Consider the following 18,444-nt stretch of genomic DNA (forward strand, 5'->3'; position numbering starts at 1 on the left):
AAAAATAAAAGGTTTCCATTATAGAAAAATGGAAACCAAATTTTCTGAGTTCAAAACCCAGTACAGGTACTTAACAGCTATGTTTTGAGCAACGTTATTTAAATGCTGTAAGCTTCGATATCTTTCATTCTAAGTAAAATGAGATGATAACAAAGTTTGTGTCTTAGAGTTGTTACGAGAATTAGTGACGCTTAGTGCATGCGAAGTACACATTCAGTAGGTAGGTGCTCTGTCCGTGTTAGCTGTCCCTCTGGCTCAGTGACAACCATTGTGAAATTTCTGTGGGTGTGCCTTTGAGCTCTTTCTTTTAATTATACATACAGTGTGTTGAATATTGGAATCATGACAAGTAAAAGCTATTCATCCAACTTCTGTTGTGTTTTAATTTAGAGCACTGCTGTTGTTGCTTGGTAGCACACTGGTTATCCTGGGTGAAGGGAAAAGGGGATGTGGTTTTCATTTTAGCTCACCACAAGCTGCTTCAATTCACTGCTGTGAGGATTTTTTTTTTTTTTTAATTGAATATTTGAGGAAGAATGCCAGAGGATCTGGCTGGTCTCTATGTGGTGACTAATACACTGATCACAGAGTATTTTGAAAATATAAAGCAAGCTTGAAAGTTTAATCATCACCAAAAAGCAATAATGATAATTGTAATATGGTGGAAAGGTTTGAAATTGTCCTTGTTTTAAAGGAGCCAAAAAAAGAAGTTCACTATTATAAATTCTTCATGTTGAATGAGCTTTTATCATGGAAAAAATATTAAATTCCAAATATCCTCTTAGACTTTGATTCTTGAAAATTAAATAGTTTGATTTTTTAACTTGGATGCCAGGGGCCATATTTCCTAAATTCATGGAAGAAATAGGTACATGTGGAGAGGAAAAGTTAGAAATCTCAAATCTGGGTATTCCACTATTACTCCATTCACCAATCTGCTGGGAAAATGTATTCTCAGCAATATAGAAGGGGAGCAGAGACTTCCGGCCAAGATGGAGGCTTAGACGGACATGCTCGGTCTCCCTATACAACTAGAGAGGAATACAACTACTTCAAAACAAAAGATAACTAGAAATTCCAGAAAATAAAACTACACGGAAGCCCAACGTACAAAGTTATAAACCAGCAGCGCCCTTTGGGCAGGTAAGAGCGAAAGGGGGCGGAGCTGTTTGCGGTAGCACCAGGGACAGCGGCAGAGGCAGGGAGAGCAATCTCAGCTGCAGTCTAACCCCGGCAGCTTGTGACCCCAACGCTTGGAAAAACAACCACCACATCGCCCAGACCAGTGAGGCTCAGAGGGCGGGAGGACGGATCCCAGTCTCCTAGCAGAATAACTGCGGGAATCCATCTTGGATCCCCGCACCCACACAAAGTGCCACAGTGCTGCGAAATAGGTTGTGGGTAGCCACTGGTTGCTGGGCAGTGACGACAAAGGGCCACAGAGCAGCGAAAAAGGTTGCAGATCGGCGCCAGTCACTGGGTTGTGACAAGTACACAGGCACTGCCCCCTATAGCCGGCCCAAGAAAGCAAAACGCATCTGTCAGAATGAGGCAGACAACTATAGAAATCCCGGTGGCGCAGCTCACCAGGCAACAGATGAAGAACCTGACAGATGAACAAATAAGAAACCTGTCAGAGGCTCAGTTCAGGGCCATTGTTATCAGGTGGCTTACAGAATTAACAAAAGATCTGGAAAAAGATGAGAAAGAATTGAAAAACACTCATACTGAAAGGAACAAAACCTCATACGAGACAGATGGTGAGGAAATAAAATCCAGAGTTCAAATCAACAAACCAGAACATAGAGAAGGAACAAACAGTCAACCAGTGCAGAGAGAGGAAACAGGAAGCAAGGATGAGAGGCTCAGAAACCTCTGGGACAGCTATAAAAGGCCCAACATAAGAATCATTGGTTTGCCAGAAGGCGAAGAAGATGAACTAGAAATTGAAAAATTGAGTGAAAATATAATAAAGCAGAACTTCCCAAACTTGGGGAAGGAAATAGACTTACAGGTCCAGGAAGCACAGAGAGTTCCAAAACAACTGGACCCAGGGAGAACCACTCCAGGACACATTATAATCAAAATGTCAAAAGTTAAAGATAAAGAGAGAATCTTAAAAGCAGCAAGAGAGAAGAAAAGAATCATGTACAAAGGGGTCCCAACTGTACTATCAGCTGACTTCTCAAGGGAGACCCTACAGGCAAGAAGGGACTGGCAAGAAATATTCAAAGCAATGAAAATCCAAAACCTACAACCACGAGTACTTTATCCAGTGAAGCTGTCATTCAGAATAGAAGGGCAGAGAAAGTGTTTCCAGGACAAAATAAAACTGAAAGAGTTCATTAGATCCTAACCATTGTTATATGAGATGTTAAAAGGACTGGTTTAGAAGAAGGAGGACCAAAACTATGAACACTAAAATGAAAACTGCATCACAAGAACCAACAGCAGAAGCTAGGGAATTGAAGCAAAGGCAAACTAAATAGGCAATGAGAGTGGAAAAAGAACTATAGATATGGGAAACATATTGGGGGGGAGGTCAGCATGGAAGGGGAAGGGGGAGAGGGAGGGAGATGGTATAGGAATTAAGAAACATCGTAGGAGGGAATGGAATAGACAGAGAGAGGTTGAGAAGAACTATATGTACAACCAATGGACATGGACTAAAAGGGGGGGACAAGGGGAGGGAGGGGGGCCACCGGGTGGAGGGGAGCAGAGGGAAGGGAAATTGGAACAAATGTAACACTATAATCAATAAAACACATTAAAAAAAAAAAAGAAGGGGAGCAGAGTTGTTCTCAGCACAGTTTTAGTATAATTACAGCCATGTGCTGCTTAATGATAAGGATACATTCTGAGAATGCATCATAGGCGATTTCATCATGCAAACATCATAGATTACATTTACACATATCTAGATGATAGTCTATGACACACCTAAGCTATATGGTATAGCCTATTGCTCCTAGGTTACAAACCTGTACAGCATGTCACTGTACAATACAACAAGAGGTTAAATTCAGCACAGGAGAAAATGATGCAGTCTAAAGATGCTGGAAATGTGATATGTATGAGGTTGCTACTGGTGTAACATGGTATACTGTTTTACAGCAAACCTTATTTTTATGTAAGTGGAAAGAGTACACTATAAAATAGTGAAAAAAGTATATGATAAAATGATACAATATAAATCAGTAACAGTCATTTACTGTCATTTTCAAGTATTATTACTATACGTAATTATATGTGCTTTGCTTTTATACAACTGACAGTGCAGTTTCGTTTACACCCTCATCACCACAAATACATGAGTAACGCTTTGCCATGGCATTACAGCATCACTAGTTTTTCAGTTCCATTTTAATCTTGTGGGACCACTGTTGTGTATGTGGCCCATTATTGTGTGGCACATGACTCTTTATGAGCTATAATTATTTTAACTTGTAAGATCACATGTTTTGTAAAACTGTGAAGTATATTTCAGGTTATTTTTAACATACTATCTTTAGAGTACATTATATATTTTTTCAAATACAGAATTGGGTTATGAGTATGGACATTGGAGCCATATGGCCTGAATTTTAAATCCTGGTTTTTCTTCACATGCAAGTCTAGGCAAATTACTTAAGCTCTGTTTCTTCATCTCTGAAATAGGGATAATAATGGCACCTACTTCCCGGGATAATTTTGAACAATAACTGATAGAGTACTTGTAAAGTGCTTAACACAATCTTTGACATGTACTAAGCACCTCCTAAATAGTACTAGAATTGTATTTTTGCTTTAAAAATTTGACAGAACTCATTATTGAAAGAGCACATGATTTTCAGATGGAAATTGAAAATGGTCACATAGCCAATTACGGGTGACCCAAGACCAGAGCCCATTTCCTGACTATCTTGATCTCTATTCTTGTTTCTGAGTCTGCACATAGGCAGTGTAAGCAGTGACGTAGGGTGATTTTTTTTTCTTCCAGTTTTAGGGAAAATCTATAGGGGAGAAGTATGTATCTTCTCTCAACATGCCACAAATCAGTTTAAAACAAATTTGACTACATTTTTGCTTTGCTATTGCAAAAAATACTTCAAAATCCATTTCTCTTCTGACAGAAATAGGAAACTATAATTAGCTCATAAGGGGTTGGGGACACTCCTTAACCAAAATGCCCTTAAATTCAGAGAAAACAACTCATTGATGAGACATATTTCACTGACGTTCTCAGCTATCATATTCAACAAGATCATAGAGTCAGTAAATTTGTGTCTAGATAAACATAATAGCCCCCATTTTCAGGAGAGATTACTTTAGGAATTTCTTTTTTCTTTTTTCTTTTTCCTTCTACCTTGTTTTAATCATTCTCACAGATAATTAATTTAGGAGATAATATTTGACATATAAAAGGGGAAAATCAAGTAACTATAATATTCAGAAAGTCTACTAAGTTGATTTATACAAAATAACTATAACAAATATTAATTCCCTTTGTATAAATTCTCTCGAAAATGTCTGATTCGTAAGTGCAAGGTAATAATGTGTCATATTCTCTTTTCTTAATTCTCACTTTTGTTTCCTCAAGCCCAAATTTTATCAATACCTTGGATGTTTTTGTTTAATTTTTTTTACCCAGTGTTAGTTCTACCTCTCACAAATGTCTTTTATCATTCATCAGGCTAGCCCAGACTTGTTAACTGAGCAGTGGCAGGTTTCTAAGTAGGATTAAAAAATGCCTCTAAGACCTTGTCCCAGAATTGACATTGCATCACTTTCAATGCATTCTACGGACCAAAGCAAGTTACGAGGGTAGCCCAGGTTCAAGGAGTGGGGAACTAGACCCCACCTTTTATGAGAAGAGCTGAAGGTCACATTGCAAGGGGTATGGATACAGGGAGTGGGTAAATGATTGGGGACATTTTGCAATTAATATATCACAATCATAAAGGGTGTTGTCTAGAGTGTCCTCTGAGTAATACCTATTTTTCTCTGGAACCTATCAGGTATCATCTCTAGCCATGGTAGAGCTTATTAAGATACACTGAGGAAGGATAGTAAATACATCTTCCCAACAGACAGGCCTAACAGGTAAGTTCCCAAACATATGGTATTTTGAACCCTGAGAAAAAAAAGCCACCCGGTAAGAAGGCCTCCTGGTGGACAACTGGGTACCAATTTTAAAAGACGGAGCCTAGCAGCCATCTCTGCACTTAAACAAACTGTATTTCGAGAAGAGCCTCTGCGCTAGGTTGCCTGCCTCTGCACTGAATTGCCTGCCTGCACTGTTTCTCTGCCACCTGGCCAGTCCTTAGAAAGGAGTTCCTGGAATCTGATTTCAACCAATAAGACTGAGGCTTTCACCAGCCAATTGAAGCTGTGCAGCTCTGACCAATCAGAGCGGCTCCATTATGACCAATCAGGCACCAGGGGCGGGGACTTCTGTCTATATAAGCTAGCTCCTTTCCCTTTGCAGAAAAGTGTAATTCCCTAGCTGGAGGGCGAGCTGAAGAATCTAGGGCTGGCAGGTCTGCACTGGCTTCTGGTCAAGTCCCACCGCTGTGCTGTTTTCACAGGCTTGCCACTTGAAAATTGAACTGTCCCATGACCTGTTTTCACGGCTGTACTGTAGTATTGTTGAACGGTTCCACAGCAGTACAGTTTTCATAGCCATGCTGTATTACTGTTGAGCTGTTAGCACTAGGTAAAGTTTCCTTCTTCACCACACCCCAAATTGGGGATTCCTGTTGGTATTTGGATTGATGCCAATGACCATCGGCTGATGGTATTTATTTGTAATTTATATTCTATTTATTAGAAAAAAACTTACTTGTATTAGGGGGGGTGTCTTCAAAAATGGCTCTAGTACCAGCCTTTCTACATTCACTCCACCAATGGAGGAAAATAACATTGTGAAAAATGATCACAAATTATACATCCTCTGTAAATTAATAAACAGCAAATTCTTCCTGCATTACTTAAAACTATATTACTTAGGCTAACAAAATACAGACTAGTTATGACTTACTTCATCTCCTCTTGTTTGAAATGATGCCCTACCTATATAGAATATTAGAGAAGGCATCATTCAGATAGCACTCATGGCTCTCCATATTTATTTGTTTTTATCCTGAAAAAGCTTCACCCAATTTATTTCAGAGCATTTTGTTGTTGTTGTTGTTGTGACTCTGCTGATCCTCTCCTACTTCCAGTTCCTTTGACAGTTTCTTGCCTGGTGTTTTTCAACCCATTCTCTTTTCAGATCTAAAGAAATAAATATACATTTGCTAATTTTTTTGCCTGATAACTGATTTTTCACCAATATCATCTAAAATGCTATGATTACTTCTGAGAATATATTCATAGGGAAAAAGCCAGGGGGAGTAAATGATGAACTTTCTGTATAATATAGTGAGTGAAAAATGGATTTATGAAACATAAAGTAGTGATTTTTATGAATAGTAAATTTTGGCATCTACACTGATTTTTACTGAATGTTTTTGTTGTTGAAGATGAGCTTCTTCCCTCAGAGAACAACTTCTTCTATCTGGTCCTTGGTAAAGAGCATCTGGTGTTTCTGACATGTAAGTCTGCTACCACTTGAAGGAAAGTCACATTGTGCTTTAGTAACTTCTGTTTTTGCTGGAGAATCACACAACTGATGTGGGAGAAAATCTGTTTGACAGTTTACTAAGAAGATAAATTATTACTGCAGTTGATAAGGGAAGTGATTCATGAAGGAGAGAGAAATGCTTTTAAGACATTTTTAAAAATCACATTTTGTGTGCTTTCTTTATCCTAAAAGAACTTCCTTAAACATCACTTAAAGGTATAAGAAGGAAAAAATCCACCTAACCTGCCTTGTATATTTCTGTAATTAAAATCAGATTATTTCCTCTGAACATGCATTACAATTTTGTCTTCTTTTGCTTTTGTATCCCAGAGTCTATCTGAGAGAAAGTTGTGGTGGGAAGCCAAAAAAACCATTTGTCCTGGGGGAGAGGGGGTTGTTATTCAAGAAGCATTTGAAATTTAGACTTTTTAATACTGTTTCAAAAAGTAATGATGACATAAATACAGAATTGAATATTTAAAATAAGAAACATTGTTGTAACCTTATATTTTTGCATTTCTATATTTTTTAATACGCTGAGAGTCTCAGAATTAAAATATCTCTTGATCTGAGAGAAGCACTGCTTTTCTTTTGAATCAGAATTTTTGTTTCTTGTTTTTATTACCATCTGAAACTAATCCAGCTGTTACAAGCCAGCTCAAACCATCCCCCCATAAAGCTATCTCTGGTCTTTTTAGCTGAAAATAATTTCTCTCCTCTGTGATCCCATATTGCTTGGGTTACACATATACATTTCATGCTTTCAAACTAGCTGTAGGCTTTATGTGAACAAGGGCTTGTCTTATTCTTCTATTAAGTTGCTTAGAAATTTAAAAAATAAATTGTCTTTAAATGAAGGTCTATGACTACTCTATTTCATGAGAGAGATCTTTAAATTAATTTTATCTATTGCTTCATCTCTCTCTGTTTCTCTCAGTCTGTTTTCCCTCTCTTCCTCACTTTTGTCTGTTTCCTGGCTAACTGGAACTATAATTAGGGCAAAATGTTTACATGATATGAAGTCAACTTCCTGAGCTTAGAGTAATTTTTAGAGTATAACATAGGATTTGTTAAGCATAAATCAGTCTTTGCAGATTTTGGTTATTCTATTTTCCTTTAAAAAGTATTTTATTGATTATACTATTACAGTTGTCCTGATTTTTCCCTCTTTGCCCCCTCCACCCAGCACCCCCAGTTCCTCAGGCAATCCCCCACCATTGTTAGTGTTCATGGGTCATGTGTATAAGTCCTTTGGCTACTCCATTTTTTAATACTGTACTTTATATCCCCATGGCTATTCTGTAACTACCTATTTGTACTTCTTTTTAAAATAGATTTTATTTATTTTTAGAGAGAAGGGAACAGAGGGAGAAAGAGAGGGGAGAGAAACATCAATATGTGGATGCCTCTCACGCGCCCCCAACTGGGGACCTGGCCCACAACCCAGGCATATGCCCTGACTGGGAATTGAACCCTTTGGTTCTCATTCTGGTACTCAGTCCACTGAGCCACACCAGCCAGGGCTCAAATATCATATTTTGAATGTGATATAAACATTTTATAATTTTGCTTTCTATTATGCTCTAATTAAAGATAAAATAGATAAAATAGTTTTGCTTTTCTTGCTTTTTATCATACTTTGTAACTGACAGATTTCATTGCCCAAAGCTCCTTGGCAACCAAACAGATACACAAATAATGCCTCCAGGTCAAAGTAAATCAAATTGAGCTCCCGAGTCAATTATTCAGATCTGTCCACCTGCTGCTTGCTCTCCCTGCCAGATCTGGGCAATGGTCCCAGTTACCCTGAAGGAAGGAGCAAGAATTCTCCTTGTTGATTCACTGCATAAAGATCAGTATACCCCAAAATACCCCATGTCTTTGAATCTGGTAATCAAGGGCACTGATTACATTGGTGGCTTTTATACTGAAATAAGAGATCATTTCTTATTAGGCATTTCTTTAGGGCAATGAATAGTATGTACTTCTTTTAAGGGGAATACGTACTTCTTTGAACACAAAAGACAGATGCTTGTGTAAACGTTTTATTTATCAAAAAAGTTTTTGAAAGCAGGTAGTCATTTTAAAATGTTCATTTAGTAAACATTTTAACTTATAAATGTACATTCAACTTATCAATCTTTTGGGTAGGGCCAAGGCCTTTTCTTCATTCATTCATTCAATAAATATTTATTAAAATCTTACTCTTGCAAGTGTTAGAGATAAAACAATAAGCAAAACAGACAAAAATTGCCATCCATATATGCTTGCTTAAGAGTGCAGTGGGACCAAAAAAAAAAAAAAAAAAAAGTTCAGTGGGAGTATACAGGCGTCATGGGAATGCTCTCGCAGACTTCCTACTACAAGTGTCTTTTCAATAATGGACTTTCTGCACTTCCTGGACTTCCTACTGGTGTATTTTTCCTTCACCAAGTTAGGGAAGTTTTCAGTCATTATTTCTTCAGATAGGTTCTCAATCCCTTGCTCTTTCTCTTCTCTTTCTGACATCCCTTTGATGCAAATGTTGTTATGATTGGTGTTGTCCCAGAGGTCCTTTAGACTTTCCTCATTTTTAAGAAAATTCTTTTTTCTTTTTGCTGTCCCGTTTTATGTTCTCTTGTCCTCTAAATCACTGATTCAATCCTCTGCTTCATCTAACCTGTCATATTTTCCCTCTAGTTTATTCTTCATTTCAGGTATTGTATTCTTCATTTCTGACTAGTTACTTTTTTTATGATTTCTGTGTCTTTTTTTATGCTTACTATCTCTTTGTTTAAGTTCTCACTGAGATCATCCATTCTTCCCTTAAGGTCCTGGAACATCCTTATGATTGTTTTGAACTCTGTATGTGGTACCTTGGTTGCTTCCATTTTATTTCATTCTTTTTCTGGGGATTTCTTTTGTTCTTTCATTCAGGGCATGTTTCTTTGTCTCTCCATTTTGTCTCCCTTTTTGTGTTTGTGTCTATGTATCAGGTAGATTTACTATGACTCCCAAACTTGTTATGGATGTTTTATGTTGTAGGTGTCTTGACGGGCTCAGTGGTGTAGTCTTCAAGATTACCTGAGTTAGGTGCTCCAGGTATGTCTGTTGTATGGGTTTGTGCACTCTCCTGTTGTAGTTGAGTCTTGAATGCTGTTGGCTTTTTCATGCATGGGGTTAATCCTCAAGTGGCTGATTATAAGAACAGACTTTGATTTCAGGATACAAACTGCTATGCAGAGGTTGCACCCCAAGGTAAAGTTATTTCCAGCAGGCTCTGAGCTCTGATGTTGTCTGAATCCCACCACTTGTTGTACTGATTCTAGGTCCACTTGGGCAGGGTTCTGGTGTAGGCTGATGTCAGCCACTGTCTGTAACTGGTGTTGGGCTACCTGTCTGAAGTTACCATGCAATTTGCTGCCTCTACTGGGTCTGTGTGTGTGTGTGTGTTGGGGGAAGGGAAGGGCAAGCTATGAACACAAGTTGGCTTCCTCTAGCTTTGAACCAGGGACAGTTCAGTACAAGGTCCAAGGTAACCCATGGTCTGCCTCCACCTGTTGGCTACTCCACAGCCCCCTGAATTTGCTTGGTCTTCCCCAAGAGCCTTCTGTTGGAAGACTATAGAGTGGGTCCAGTCTGGTTGCAGGCCATGGAAACTTCCACAAATTGCAAGCTTGCTAGTGTGAAGCAACCAGTACTAGGAGGATGGGACTACTTGAGGACAGCATAGTCAGGCACTCAATGAGGGAAAGTGATCCCTTCTCTAGAGCCTGAGTCTCCAACCATAGCGTCTCCAAAAGGAGTTCACTGCAGGTTCAGGTTTGGTGCATCCAGATGGTCCCTCTGCAGGAGCAAGTTCAGCAGGGCTGGGCCTCCAGGGCTTGGCAGTACAGGTCAAATGAATCTCCTGTTGAGGTCGTGGCATGCAGTGAACTTGCAGGGAAGCTAAGAAGGTCCCCTGCACTGGAGCCACACAACCCAATGCCCATCTGATCCTGGACAAGAACCTCCCAGAGAGATGCACTCTGAAAGTCCCAGGTCTGTTCAGCACTCTGAATTCCTGGTGGGACTGAGCTCAGCAAAGAGGTACCAACAGGAGTTGAAGGATAGGCCAAGGGAATCACCACATGTGTGTGTGGGTGGCTGTGTGCTTGAAGGGGGAAAGAATGGCCCCATTCCAAAGCTATACAGCTCAATTAGTTTCTGAGCCTTTGCCAAGAACTTCTCCAGAAAATGAGTGCATGAAAGGTCCCTGTTGGATGCAGCCAGCAGACCTTTCTGCAGGACTGGAGCTCTGCAGAGTGGTGTCACCAGTGGTTGGTGGACAGGCTAGTACACTTCCTAGGCTTGTCCTATAAGAATAGGAGTGCTCAATCCTGGGAAGGCGGTGTCTGGGTTTCTAGTAGACTCCCTTCTCTTTCAAGTGGACTGAATCCTCACTGATTTTTACCACCAGATGCTATGCAGGCTCCTCTTCCTGGCTCTGGTACTCTGGGTTGGTGGTTCCAGTGTGAGGCTTAGACTCCTCTTTCTTCAAGGGGGACTTTTGCAGCCAAAATATTCCTCCAGGTACTCAGTCACCATGCATGGGTGTGGGCCTGGTCCTTTTTGTGTCTGTCCTTCTTACCAGTCTCCATGTGACTTCTTCTGTAAATCCTTGGTAATAATACTTTTGTTCAACTAGTCTTTAGTTGGGTATTCAGATTGATTGCTCTATAATTTAGCTATAAATCTGGTTTCCTGCTGGGAGGAGGTGAGTGTAGTTTCCACTTACCCTGCAGCCATCTTGGAGTCTTGAATTAGTACTTTCTAGTGGTAACTAAAATGCAGTCGTGTATTTTTTATTTTCAAGAAAATATATAGAATGGGTACAAAATGGTGGGTTAATTAAAACAAAACTAAATTTAGTTATTAAAATAATTCAATTTCCTATTATAAACTAAATGAAGTTATCTTTAAAAAATATATGATTTTTTGTTTAATCACAAAATTTTAAATCAAATTGAAATTTCTGGGAAATAGTACAAAAATTGGTTGTTGAAATAGTTACATAGGTTTTCAACTTGTCATTAAATATCAATAAACACAGATAAGAACTGTTAACATCATAACATCCATGGGTGGTAGATGTGACTAGAGGATGAGGCTTAAGACTTAAAAAAAAAAAATTTATAAACCAAGTTTCACGAATGCTCTCACAATGGCACATCTTTTGAATAGAAAACCCAGATTTCTGTTCATCCTATTCTTTCCTGAGAAAACACTGGCTTTTTGTGAATTCCATTGCTAAACTGTAGCTACTCTTTTTGGGTACATTAGTAAGGCTTATGACTGAATCCAATTAAGCCTTTTTCTTCTCTCCTCTTTTTTTTTTTTTTTTTTTCTGTTCTCCAAAAAGAAAGGATGTTGTCAAAGAATTCTCTTGACTAAAGTAGTTAGGGCACTTTATGATTCCAACTCTTGATGAATAATTACTCTCTGGGTGTCTATTCCAAGATGATAAATTTTGGCTGTTATTAATATTACCTTTCTGACTCATGTGGCAGTACTATACAGTAGTTATTCCTATCATTACTATTTTAGGAGCTAGGAAAGTTCACAGAATGACTTGCTCATATCTCAAAGTTATGTCAGCACCAGGACTTGAACCCCATGGCTTTCTGATTCTTATCACTAACTGACATAGCTTTCCCAGTCATTCAGGAGACTGAGTTCCATCCCAGAAAGGGGATTATACCATCCGTTGCTTCCATTCCAAACAACATAATGCAGGGAAATGAAATAAAGCTGTATTTAACTTTGCCTATGTAAGCCTCTGAATGAAGACATAATTGAAACAAAATAAGGATTTTATTTTATTTTATAGTTTTACTCTTTGTAGGTTCATGCTAGACAAACTGTTGGGAAGAACTTCATAAAGACACGTTTTATATAAAAAGAAGTCCTGATCAGTCACTTTCTTCATTTTCTTTTCTCTCCAGTTCAGTTCTGGTTCTTGTCTGGTGTTGCTGTCAGGCTGCTTGGGAGCCAGCACAAGAGGTGGAAAGCTAGGCTGCGCTCCAGTGAGAGGGTCTTTTCTGGGTCACCTTTGTGAATTTTTATACACTGAAAACAGAATTTTTCTGGCAGAGCAAGAAGACTGGTTAATGTCTTGTCTTCAGACAAGCGCACCATTTCTCACCTGAAAAGACATAGTTGGAGTCATTAATAAGGTTTTGTATTTAGTCATCTGGTCATTTTTTAAATAGGTAATCCTCTGAGATGTTAGAAAAAGTCAATGTAAAGTTTTCTTTTTTCTACTGAGCCCAGGTTTTACCACTTCTGCTTAGAATCTTTCTATTCATTTCTCAAAACATAGCTCAACTCCCCAAATCCAATAATAAATAACTTGCTGACATCTACAAGAAACACATTTATATTTTACCATCTGAAGTTACAATTGGGTGATAATTTGTATGTTAGTGACTATAATTTGTATGTCTGGCTCTTTTATGCAGTTGAATTTTTAGAAAATTGTAGCAATCATGTGAGTGTTTTGTACTGGTTCACATTATGAAATTATGCCATTTATGTAAGATATAAATTAGTGACATCAGGTGAGGGTTTTAAGCAAAAATCCAAAATGACCTAATTCATACATTTTAAGGACTCCATGACATTGTAGAGGACAGAAAGCAACTAAATAATCTGTCACTTATGCAAGATCCAACTCTGTTTCTGGGCATCTCTATCATTCCAATATTTTTTCCCCACTATCATATTATTTTAACCAGTACTGCTTTCTAATATACTTTAAAAAAAGATTTTATTCATTTTTAGAGAGAGGAAGGAAGGGAACACTAGAGGGAGAGAAATATTGATGTGTGAGATATACATCCATCAGCTGCCTCTTGCATGCCCCAAAATGGGGACGTGGCCCATAACCCAGGCATGAGCCCTGACTGGTAATAGAACTGGCAACTTTCAGTTCACAGGCCCACACTCAATCCACTGAGCCACACCTGCCAGGGGAAATATATTTCATAAAGATCAAATAGTTTTCCTGATCAAAGCGATTAAGGACCTGTATTGCTTAATAATGAAAATCTAATTGGAGACTCCACTGTATACTACAGATATTAAATACAGAAATGACTACAACATAGCTCTATTCTTTAAGGAGAGTATAACTCATAGAAAGATAATTCTTTTTAAAAATAATTACTTTTATTTATTTACTTCTAGAGAGGGTGTAAGGGAGGGATAAATAGAGGGAAGCATTCATGTGTGCAAGAAACATCGATGGTTGTCTCTCACATGCACCCCAACCAGGGACCAAGGCTGGGAACCCAGGCTGGGAACGCAGGCAGGTACCTTGACCTGGAATCAAACCAGCGACCTTTAGGTTCACAGGCTGGCACTCAACCCACTGCGTCACACCAGCCAGGGCAAAAAAAGATAAATTAAGACAATGTAGTTAGTGTCATGTGAGAGGTATCCAGAACACTGAGGCAGGGCCCTAATTCAGCTTAGGCTAGAGGGAGGTTTTGGTAAAAATTTGTCGGAGGTGTGGAGTGATGGATCATGAGCTGATTCTTTTTTTGTTTGTTTTTTGTTTTTGTTTTTTGAACTGATTCTTAAAGGATCAGTAAAATTTAGACACATGGGAAAAGAAGAAAAAGAAATTTGCTAATGGTCAATAAAATATTGATTTACATGTTATTTAAACTTATAGGAAAAAAATTTCTATATAATCCAAAGGATCATTATTACTACTCCGCGTGGGACTTGAAGGATTTATTTGTAGGAACCATCTTTAACTTTTAAACTTTATTTTATTGGACCCTATTGCAAGGGGGAAAATATCCTCAGGGTAATAAGGTTAGTAACATTTTAGTGAAATACTACATTAAGAAAATTATGTTGTATTTTGTTGAATTTGGAACTTAGTATTCAGATTTCTCACTGGGCAAAGTAAAAATAGATGCAACTTGTGACAAAATGGTGAACAATTACAAAATACTAGTCAACTCTTTACTCACACTGCAAAACTAATTGAATGAGTTACCAAAGACTAACTGAGTCACAGAGGTGCAACCATTTTCTCACCAGATCTTGAAGAGGAGCCACAAGAGGCTAAGGGAATTAACTTCATTAAAGATTTGTCCCAAAGGAAAGTAGTGAATAGTGATTATAAGTAGAGCAGAAAGTGCCATCTTGTGGTCTTTGAAAGAAATGTACAAATGTACTTTCTAAAATGAAGAGCTGGAATTTTGTTTTCTGAGTTTATGCCCTACCTGGTTGTTTTTGTTTTTGTTTTTGTTTTGTTTTGTTTTGTTCTGTTTTTTTGAGTTGCAAACAATCCAAATAGTAGATATATGACAAAATGTTTATAATTTTAAACTTGAAGGTAGCAAGAACAGGTGACCTCAGGTAATGAGAGTTTATGGAAAGGATATATGTCTAAGAAAGGAGATACAGGAAACTGAATTGCTGGCCCAAACAGTCCGTACTCTTAGAGAACTGGAACAATGGCTCCTTGTTTAAAAATTTCAGCAGTTCTGGAAATCTGAGAGTCACTTTGTTCATCTTGTTATCATATCAGAGGCATGGGTCACTGTGTCCCATTCTCAACCTTCCAGTAGAACAATAGCAGTTAGATATCTAGTCTCTGGGCAAGAGACCCAAGATTTCCTCACGGAAGAAATGAAACAGCCCCATAGAAAAGATCTCTCTGTGTAAATGGTCACTCCCTGCCAGGTAACCCAAAAGCAATGGATGCCTTTCTTGGTCCTACCTGTGTGGTTGTGTGCCTTAGGGTCACCTGGTGGGCTTGTAAAAACATTTCTTGGTCCCATCCCATCTCCAGAGTTTCTGATTCACTAAGGATGGCTTTATCCCATCCTTAGTGAGAATTTGTCTTTTTGGCAAGTTCCCAGATGATGCTAAGGACCATATTTTGAGAAGCAATCATATACACAGTATCTTCAAATCAGCCTTTTCAGAGCCTCTTTTTAAAATATGAACAGGCAAAAAAAAAAAATCAGTATATATTTGTATTTTGTGGTGATAGGTAGGATTTCAACAATGAAAAAAAGAAAGACAGAAATATGGAGGGGGACCTAAGAGAATTAAGAATTTCAAAAAAAATATCACATTCATTCATTCATACATTCAACAAATATTCACTGAGTGCCAAATATGTGCCAGGAATTGTTCTAGGATGTGCTAGTGATAGAGCAGTGATATAGTCTTCAGAGGTATGAGAAAAAATTACTTTCAACTAAGTATTCTATATTCAGTGAAATTATAATTCAAGTGGAGGGGTAGAGAAAATGCATTTTTAGGCATGCAAAACTATATCTTTCCTGCATGGCTTTTATTTCTCAATGAAGTTTGATGAGGATATACTCTAGTAAAATGAAGAAATAAACTAACAGGAGGAAGAATGGGACCCAGAAGCCCAGTCTGAGAAAATCCTTAGGATGATGCTCATGAAATAAGTTTGATATACAGTCTGGTTTACAGCAAGAAGATAAAGCCTCTGAGAGAAAGTTCTCTGGAAAAAAACCCAGAGATTTACTAGAGAATCTGCTCTACTGAACCTTAAAAAAGGAGGTTACTAGAAAAAATAAATTTTATGAAGGGGAAAAAATAACCAGTGAGAAACACCAGGAAATTTCTGCAGGAAAGGAAATATAATCACTGTAAAGTTCTTGGCTTTATAAATTCCTAAAAGTGTAAACAGAAGTTAACAATTTTAACAATAACTTCTTATAAAGAAAGGTGGAGAATAGATGGATGATGGGAGAAGAGAACTAAATACCCGTACATTATAGTAGTGTATAAATAAAATGGAAACTAGCTAAATAAAAAGATAACATCCTAAAAATATTTTGAGATTTGATGTGAACCACCAAAATAAATAGTGAAAGGATTCAATTGCTCCCCTTTAGAGAGTAAGATGAACAGGCAGGGAGAGATAAAGTATAATATACAATTGCTTTTCCTTATGAGACTTTTAAAAAATATTTTATTTATTTATTTTTAGAGAAAGAAGAAGGGAGGGAGAAAGAGAGGGAGAGAAACATCAATGTGTGGTTGCCCCTTGTACACCTCCAACTGGAGACCTGGTCTGCAACTCAGGAATGAGACCTGACTGGGAATTGAACCAGGGACCCTGAGCCACACCAGCCAGGGCTCTTTATGAGACTTTTGATTCTCTTTTATTTTTAACTGCATTTACATATTACTTTGATAAAAATTATTTTAGAAAATATAAAGCAGCTGTAGGTAGAATTAATAAATTTTACTTTAGGGTTTTTCTTATATTAGAAAAATTTGTCTTCATTCTTATTTTAATTAATTGAAAGTGAGAAGCTTGTTGTTCAGAAAGGAGATTCGACATTTATGAATGTAGTGTTATGATCTTGTCTTTAATGAGATCAGACATAGAAAAATAAGGTTATGAAGAAAATATTGCAGCCTATTGATTCTTGCTATAATACATCTTACCAGAGTCTGAATTTGATACTCTAAATCTACGCTTATTCATTCAACAAATACTTATTATGACCATGTTGTATACCTAGCACTGTAAAAGAAACAAAATTTGTTATTATTATTATTAAAATGTTATTCTATCCATGTCAGTGTGTTTTCAGTCAGGAAGTCAGAAACTAAAGAGAATTATCATCCTCTAGGTGAGGTCATTTCAGGATCTTTAGGTAGGAGAAGAGAGATGGGAGGAAGGTTTGCTGTTATTGGCAAGAGAAGCACAGTGGGTTTGGGGATTTAATTTTTTCTCCAGTTCATCTGAGTTCATTCGGATTTTCCACTCCACTGAGAGGCAGTGAATTAAACTTACATTGAAATTCTGTAACCCAAGGTTGAATGTGGGGCTGAACACCAAAACTCAGTATCCATCAACTTGCCTGGAACATGATCCTTTGACTAGATCCTCAGAGAAAAAATTGTAGCAAGCCTTGTATTAAGAAGAATTTCAAGATGGTTTGGCAGAATTTGCATGTCCCTGTAAAACTACTCTTTGAAAAACACTTGGCAGCCAGTCTTTTATCCCTAAAACTGTAATGGCCACCTGTTCCTTTTTTGGTTGCTTAGGCATGGTCCAAATTAAGCACTTCTTCCACTGAGACATCACACTTTTATTAATTATTCTTTCTATTAGCCCCATTCTACCTAGAATATGCCTCTATTAATGCAAATAATGATGACTGGAGATGGAAAACACAAATAAGTTAAATGGGGATATCAGTTTTTTTTATGCAAATTACAGAAGATGGCATACCATTGTGGTTAAGCATGTGAATTATAGACCCAGATGGCCTGGTTTTAGTGCTATACTGTGCTTAATGTTAGCTATATTATTTACATAAGTTTATAATCAAATAATTTAAAATACTGAATATTTAAAAAGCCATTCAACCTAATTGTGGAATATTTCAGAGGAAAATATTTTAAGGACAGTTGTGTATGTAATAACCCTGTAGCAAACAGTGGTACTTCATTATCTGAAGATCTTGGGATAACAAATAACAATTTGTAATGCACTTTTAAAGCTTTTAACAGCTAGATAATACCTTTTTATGGCCAATATCAAACCAATTATAAAATACATAGTAAAATACCTTTCTGGTATCAAAGCCAATATCTATATTTTTCTTTCTTTTTTATTGTTGTTCTGTTACAGTTGTTGCAAGTTTTCCCTGTTGCTCTCCCCTGCCCTGCCCAGCCCTGCACCCACAGTCAATCCCCACCCTGATGTCCAAGTCCATGGGTCATTTATACATGTTCTTTAACTAGACCCTTCCTATCTTTCCCCTCTCGTCGCTGTCAGTCTGTTGCTTGTTTCCGTGCCT

The sequence above is a fragment of the Furipterus horrens genome, unplaced genomic scaffold, assembly GCF_987537825.1.
Source record: "Furipterus horrens unplaced genomic scaffold, mFurHor1.1.pri manual_scaffold_3, whole genome shotgun sequence".
Classification (NCBI taxonomy): domain Eukaryota; kingdom Metazoa; phylum Chordata; class Mammalia; order Chiroptera; family Furipteridae; genus Furipterus; species Furipterus horrens.